This window comes from Dendrobates tinctorius, unplaced genomic scaffold, assembly GCF_039654945.1.
Source record: "Dendrobates tinctorius isolate UK_male_01 unplaced genomic scaffold, ASM3965494v1 ptg000035l, whole genome shotgun sequence".
In the NCBI taxonomy this organism is placed as follows: domain Eukaryota; kingdom Metazoa; phylum Chordata; class Amphibia; order Anura; family Dendrobatidae; genus Dendrobates; species Dendrobates tinctorius.
In genome coordinates, this window is record NW_027361703.1 from 64,001,501 (window position 1) to 64,007,500 (window position 6,000).

General features: G+C 51.4%; 1 protein-coding gene across 1 annotated transcript in view; it reads left to right on the forward strand.

Annotated features, from left to right (window-relative positions):
- LOC141087757 (chloride anion exchanger-like) overlaps window positions 1-6,000 on the forward strand; it is a 129,399-nt gene that overhangs the window by 24,464 nt on the left and 98,935 nt on the right. The window lies entirely within an intron of this gene.

Sequence of the window (6,000 nt, forward strand, 5' to 3'; positions counted from 1 at the left end):
TATTTTGTTTTAAAAATTGGGTGGATAGGATAGGATTGGTGGTTTCAGGGTTAGGGGAGGAGAGTTGGGGGTGGGGCGTTATATAGGGTCAGGGGAAAGTGTGGGAACCTTTTAATTTTGGCCAGAGGACAGCAGGAGAAGAAGCAGCGGTCCTTACCATGGAGTCTGTGGACATGCTGCTGGAGAGGCTGTGGGACGTCACGCGTTCCAGGAGGGGAGCATGACTGGAGGAGCAGCTCTCCTCCCTGCTGGGCGATGCCGGGACCTGGGAGAGCGCGGGCAGGAGAACCAGGCCCCCGGAGAGGCTCTCGCCGGATGTAACGACGCACAGCCGGCGCAGGCCAAGGAGCCCCTCCGGGGACCCTGCGGAGGCTGGCGGCAGCGGCGTGGCTTCCTCTCGCCCAGCGCCGCCTGGCAGGAATCCAATGAGGCGGGCACGGGTCGGCGGGGAGCGGCTGCGGTGAGGGCCGCACCAAAAGTGAGGGCCGCATCGGAAGTGTGGCCAGCGGCGACGAGGAGTGCGGCATCAGGGGCCTGCAGCACAGCAGGGAGGCGGGCGGCCTCCCGTGAGAGATCGGAGGCAGTGGCGGTGCAGATGCGCAGGCCAGGGGCGACGGCCGACACTGTCGTGGAGGTGGACCCCAGAAACGCCACCGCAGTGAGGACATCCAGCGGCGACCCTAGTGGAGGACCGGCTGAGCGGTGCGCACGGGGGAGAGTCGCAGCGGGCCGGCAGCAGCAGTGGGATCCTATGCTTCCGGGCCCAAGCAGCTATACGCAGGCAATGGAAGCAGCGGGCAGTGAAGACGAGCTGCCTGGCAGGTCATGGGGGCGTGGAACGGACCGGGCTAATCGGCCTGGGTCTGGCAGGTAAGCGCGGTCCAGATCGAGGAGGAGGTCGTTGGTGCGGGGTGCCGCAGGAGCTCTGGCCCCCCTGGTGACGAGGAGGCCAGGGGCGAGGGCCAGCAGAGCGGCACTGACAGCAAACAGCAGCAGGATTCGGGACGTCCGGCTGGCGGGGACACCACCTGTGCAGCCATGTGAGTATGAGTCCATGTCTTGTTTGTCGCCCACGGGGGCTATAGCACGAGGGGTCGGGGTGAGTCAGAGGTCAGGGTTGGAAAAAAGGGGGATGGGGGAGTAATCGGGGCGGAGGCACCAGGCCTGCGGGATGTGTTGTGTAGTTTGTCCCAAATTTTAAAAAGAATGGAGGGGGGGCCGTGAGCGGGTCTGGGACGTCACCCATGGGAGCTTGGCTCACGGGTGCGGGGGTCAGGCCACCCTCGGCTGCGGAGTCATTGAGGCCAGTTGGAGAGAACAGGCCAATAGGAGGGTTATTGGTATCGGTTCAGACTGAAAAGGATAAGGGAGATTCGGTAAAATTGGACGACAGGGCAAAAGGGGAAGTGTACGTGTGCTTCGAGGGACCTTTGGGGGCGCATTTCAAAAAGGAGGTAAAAGAAAAGATTTGGTGGGATGAGTACGTGGAGATTTTCTCCCTTCTCCCCCTTGAGAAGTTTAATTTGGATAAGGTGAAGAAAGACGATAGTAAGAAAGAGGATGAGGAAAAAAGGAGGTGGCGGCTTATTCCACAGACATTTGTGAACTGGTTGCAGGCATTTGCGATATTGGCAAGTGTTATAGGGGAAAAGGCTCCCGAAAACTGTTCAGGTCTGTTTTGTTACCTCGATGCGATTGGTGAGGTGCACCGTACTTACGGTGGGCAGGCGTGTCTGCCCTATGACGAACAATTTAGGCAGAGGAAGGCGGAGAGGCCGGAGACTAGGTGAGATCAGAAGGACATCGGGCTCTGGTTAAAAGTGATGGCGCCAGTCAGGTACGGGCAGTCCTTTCATGACAGCGGAGGTAGTGCCAATCAGCAGGGGGGGTTCGGAGGCAGTGGTCAGGGTGCACAAGGAGGAAAAGAAAAATCAGGAGCGTGCTGGCAATTCAATGAGGGGCAGTGCAAATATGGCAGCACCTGTAAATTCAAACATGTGTGCTCCCATTGCAACGGTGGCTTACACGGGGCCTCAAAATGTTTTAGGAAAGCAAGGGGTAAGCCAGCGGTGGGTGCCGGTCAAGGGGGAGATGCTGGTGAGGCTTCAAAGGATGGCCCCCTTTCTAAGTTGATAAGGCCAGGATGATCCGGATGGGTTTTGCAGAGTGTTTTAGGATCCCCCCTCCCAGCCACACGGTGCCTTTTTCAATTAAGAATTTGAGGTCGGCCGATCTGCACTCGGAAGTGGTTAGTGCAACATTACAAAAGGAAGTTGAATTGGGTAGGATGACGGGGCCATTTGTGTTACTACCAGTTGAAGGGGTGATTGTTTCCCTGTTAGGGGTGGTGCCAAAAGAGGAACCTAATAAGTTTAGGTTAATACAGCATCTTTCTTACCCAAAGGGGTTGTCAGTCAATGATGGTATTGCTCAGGAGTTGTGTTCGGTAGTATACACATCATTTGACAAGGCAGTACAATGGGTTCGCAAATATGGCAAGGGGGCTTTGTTGGCAAAAACTGACATGGAGTCGGCGTTTAGATTGCTACCGGTGCACCCGGATAGCATTCCGTTGTTGGGATGTTTTTGGAAAGGAGGATATTTCTTGGATAGGTGTTTGCCGATGGGTTGCGCAATCTCGTGTTCGTTGTTTGAAACGTTCAGTTCCTTTTTGGAATGGGTGGTTAGGGATGTTTCCGGTGTTCCATCTGTCATTCATTATTTGGACGATTTTTTGTTTATAGGTCCACCAGAGTCGGTTTTATGTAGGAATACCTTGGCCACCATGGAATGGGTGGCAGAGAGTTTTGGGGTGCCGTTGGCGAGGGAAAAGACCGAAGGCCCCTGTACAGTTTTGAGTTTTCTGGCTATGCTGATTGATTCAGAAAGAATGGAGTGTTGGCTACTGGAAGATAAACTGTCGTTGTTGAAGCAGGAAGTACTTAGGGTTAGGAGATTAAAGAAGGTGACATTGAAAGAGTTGCAGTCGTTGCTAGGCCGGTTGAATTTTCCATGCAGGATCATGCCCATGGGCCAAATATTTTGCCGTAGGTTGTCCGGTGCGACGGCCGGGGTGCGATTAGCGCATCATTTCATTCGGGTGACCAGGGGGCCCAGGGAGGATTTGGCGGTGTGGCAGCGTTTTTTGTAGACTTACAATAGTAAATCACTGATTCAGCAGGAATTTTTGAATAATTTTGATTGCGAGATTTATACGGACGCAGCAGGCGGGGTTGGATATGGGGCCTATTGTAGGGGTCGGTGGAGCGTTGGCAAGTGGCCCGATCGGTGGCATCAGAGAGGCTTGACAAAAAATCTGGTTTTGTTGGAATTGTTTCCCATTGTGGTGGCAGTATGGATTTGCGGCGAGATGTTTGAGAATAGGAGAGTTAGGTTTCATTGTGACAACATGAGTGTGGTGTCGGTGATCAACACTTTGTCCGCTTCTTCTCCCCCGGTGATTAAGCTGGTGAGGGAACTGGTGGTACGGTGCCTCGGAATGAACGCTTGGATTACTGCGGTGCATGTGCCTGGCGTGCAAAACTCTATAGCGGATGCTTTGTCTCGTTTGCAGTGGGAGCGCTTCCGGAAGCTGGCACCAGATGCAGAGGTCTCAGGAGCGGAATGCCCTTTGCACTTGTGGCAGATTATTACGGACGTGCAGGAAGGTTGATCCATGAGTCGGTTACGAGACAGACTTGGGCATCATAAAAAGCGGCATGGAACATATGGCGGACTTGGCTGTCCGGTTGGGGAGCATTGGAGTCCGAAGAAGACAGGACATCGGCGGTGTTGTTTCTGGTTGGCAGGGCAGCTGAAACGGGCTGGTCAATTATGAGGGTTAATAAATTTATCGCTGGCCTTGCTTTTGGGTTTAAGTTGGAAGGTTCGGTCGATGTGACGAAGAATTTATTGTTGAGGCAAGCATTGAAAGGTTTCCGAAAGGGGGACCCAGAGTTTTGACAGGCATCGACCTATTTCAATTAGCACGTTGGAACGGTTGGGGAGAGTTCTGGAAAGGATTTCTAGTTCTGCGCTTGAGGTGGCATTGTTCAAATTAGCTTTTTCTTTAGCGTTTTTTGGGGCTATGCGGATAGGCGAAATAGTGTCGCATAGCATAGACAGGGCTGGAGATCTGCTGGTGGAGGATTTTTAATTTTGGAAAGGGGGTATTGTGTTTTGGATTCGACGTTCAAAAACTGATCAGTTGGGAAGGGGTAAGCGAGTGGTATTGGGGAGAATGGAAGGGGCTGTGATGTGCCCAGAAAAGTGTTTGGAGTCATATTGGCGCCTGTGGTCAGGACGAGTGGGCCCCTTGCTGTGCCACGAGGGCGGTGCGTTTTTGTCTCATTTCCAGTTTATTGCGGTTCTTAAGAAAGGTTTGAGGGAGTTGGGTCTTCCGCCAGATTCATATGGGTCGCATTCTTTCAGGATTGGAGCGGCCTCTGAAGCAGATAGTCGTGGTTTGGGGGTGGATGAGATCAAGCGTATTGGCCGCTGGAATTCCGATCGAAACTTGACGTATGTGCGTCATTGAGTGGTGGTAGGGTAAAGGGTTTTTGGGTGATTAACAATTGCTATTTTTGTTATGTATTTCAGGTCGGGATCCGTACTTGGCCTGGATTTTCAGACACTCGTTTGTGTATTGGGGCGCGTCGGGCGGATGTGAGGCCGGATGGTAGGCAATTGGGTTTTAGGAGAAATCAAGTTGTCATTCGATGGTTGGGACTTCGAGGGATGGTCTGGAGCAGGGCTTTGTCAGAGTTTGCTAGATTTGCTCGTTTGGAAAAGGCTCCCGACATTTTGGTGGTGCATCTGGGAGGAAACGATTTGGGTGTCAAACCTGTTAGGGAATTGATTAGGGATATTCGCTTTGACTTTCTGAGGTTGTGGCCATCGTTTCTTGGGGTGCTGACCGTTTGGTCTGATATTGTTCCCAGAAGGAAGTGGAGGGTGGCCCGATCGTTAAAAGGGGTTAACAGGGCCAGGGTGAAGTTGAATCGGGCCGTATCCAGTTTTGTTTCCAGAAATGGGAGTATCTGCATGTGGCATTTCGAATTGGAATCGGGAGTTGGTAATTTTTGGAGGGACGACGGGGTTCATTTGAACGAGATAGGAAGTGATTTGTGTGTATTGGCAATACAAGGTGGAGTCGAAACGGCACTGGCGGTGTTGGGGCACTCAAGAGCCTGAGGTGGTCAGGGCTGTTTGTGGTTGGCGGGGGTTGGGGTTCTTGGAGTTGACGCTGAATCAGTGAAAAGAAATTGGAAGTTAAAATTTTGAACAGTCAAAACTGTTTGGGTGGATCTGGCTTTTAGTTACGGCTCTGGACAGGGTTTTACCCGGCAGCTTTTGGTGGTTAGCCTTCCCGGAATGGGAGGTTTGGTGCCCTCGAGCTGGTGGTTTACGGCTGAGGGTAACGTGGAGTTTTAAGTTTTAGTGTTTTTTGCCAAATATTTAGCCTGATTTTTGGGGCTCCAAGAACCCTCCCCTCATGTAGTATAAGATTGTGTATTTAATATTTATTGTAAATGTTTGTTTATTTGTTAATAAACTGGCTGCTGTGGCCAAAATTATCCAAGGAAGATAATGTGTAGTGTTTTTATTTTAATAAGGTGGGTGTTTTTCCTAGTATGGGAGGTGTGTATGTGGGGTACAGGATGAAGAAAAACCCCCAGATTGGCCATACGCGGTCAAGCATTTGCCAATAATACCTCTAATATTAGGACTTTTTGTGATTTGACTCTCTAAGGGATCATTCAGACATCAGTTTTTCTCATACATGTTCCATCAGTATTTTTCACAGATAGAACTAGTACCTATTGTTGTCTATGAAGCTGCTCACGTGTTCATGTATTTTTGCAGATCGTACAAAATCACGCAGGTTAAATTTTGATCCAAGTCTTAGATCAAACTTGCCAATGCAAATCTAGGGAAGAAGTCGGTCAGCACTCAGATGCCTTCCATGTGCTGTCCAGTTGTCATGTTTTCTTGATAGGA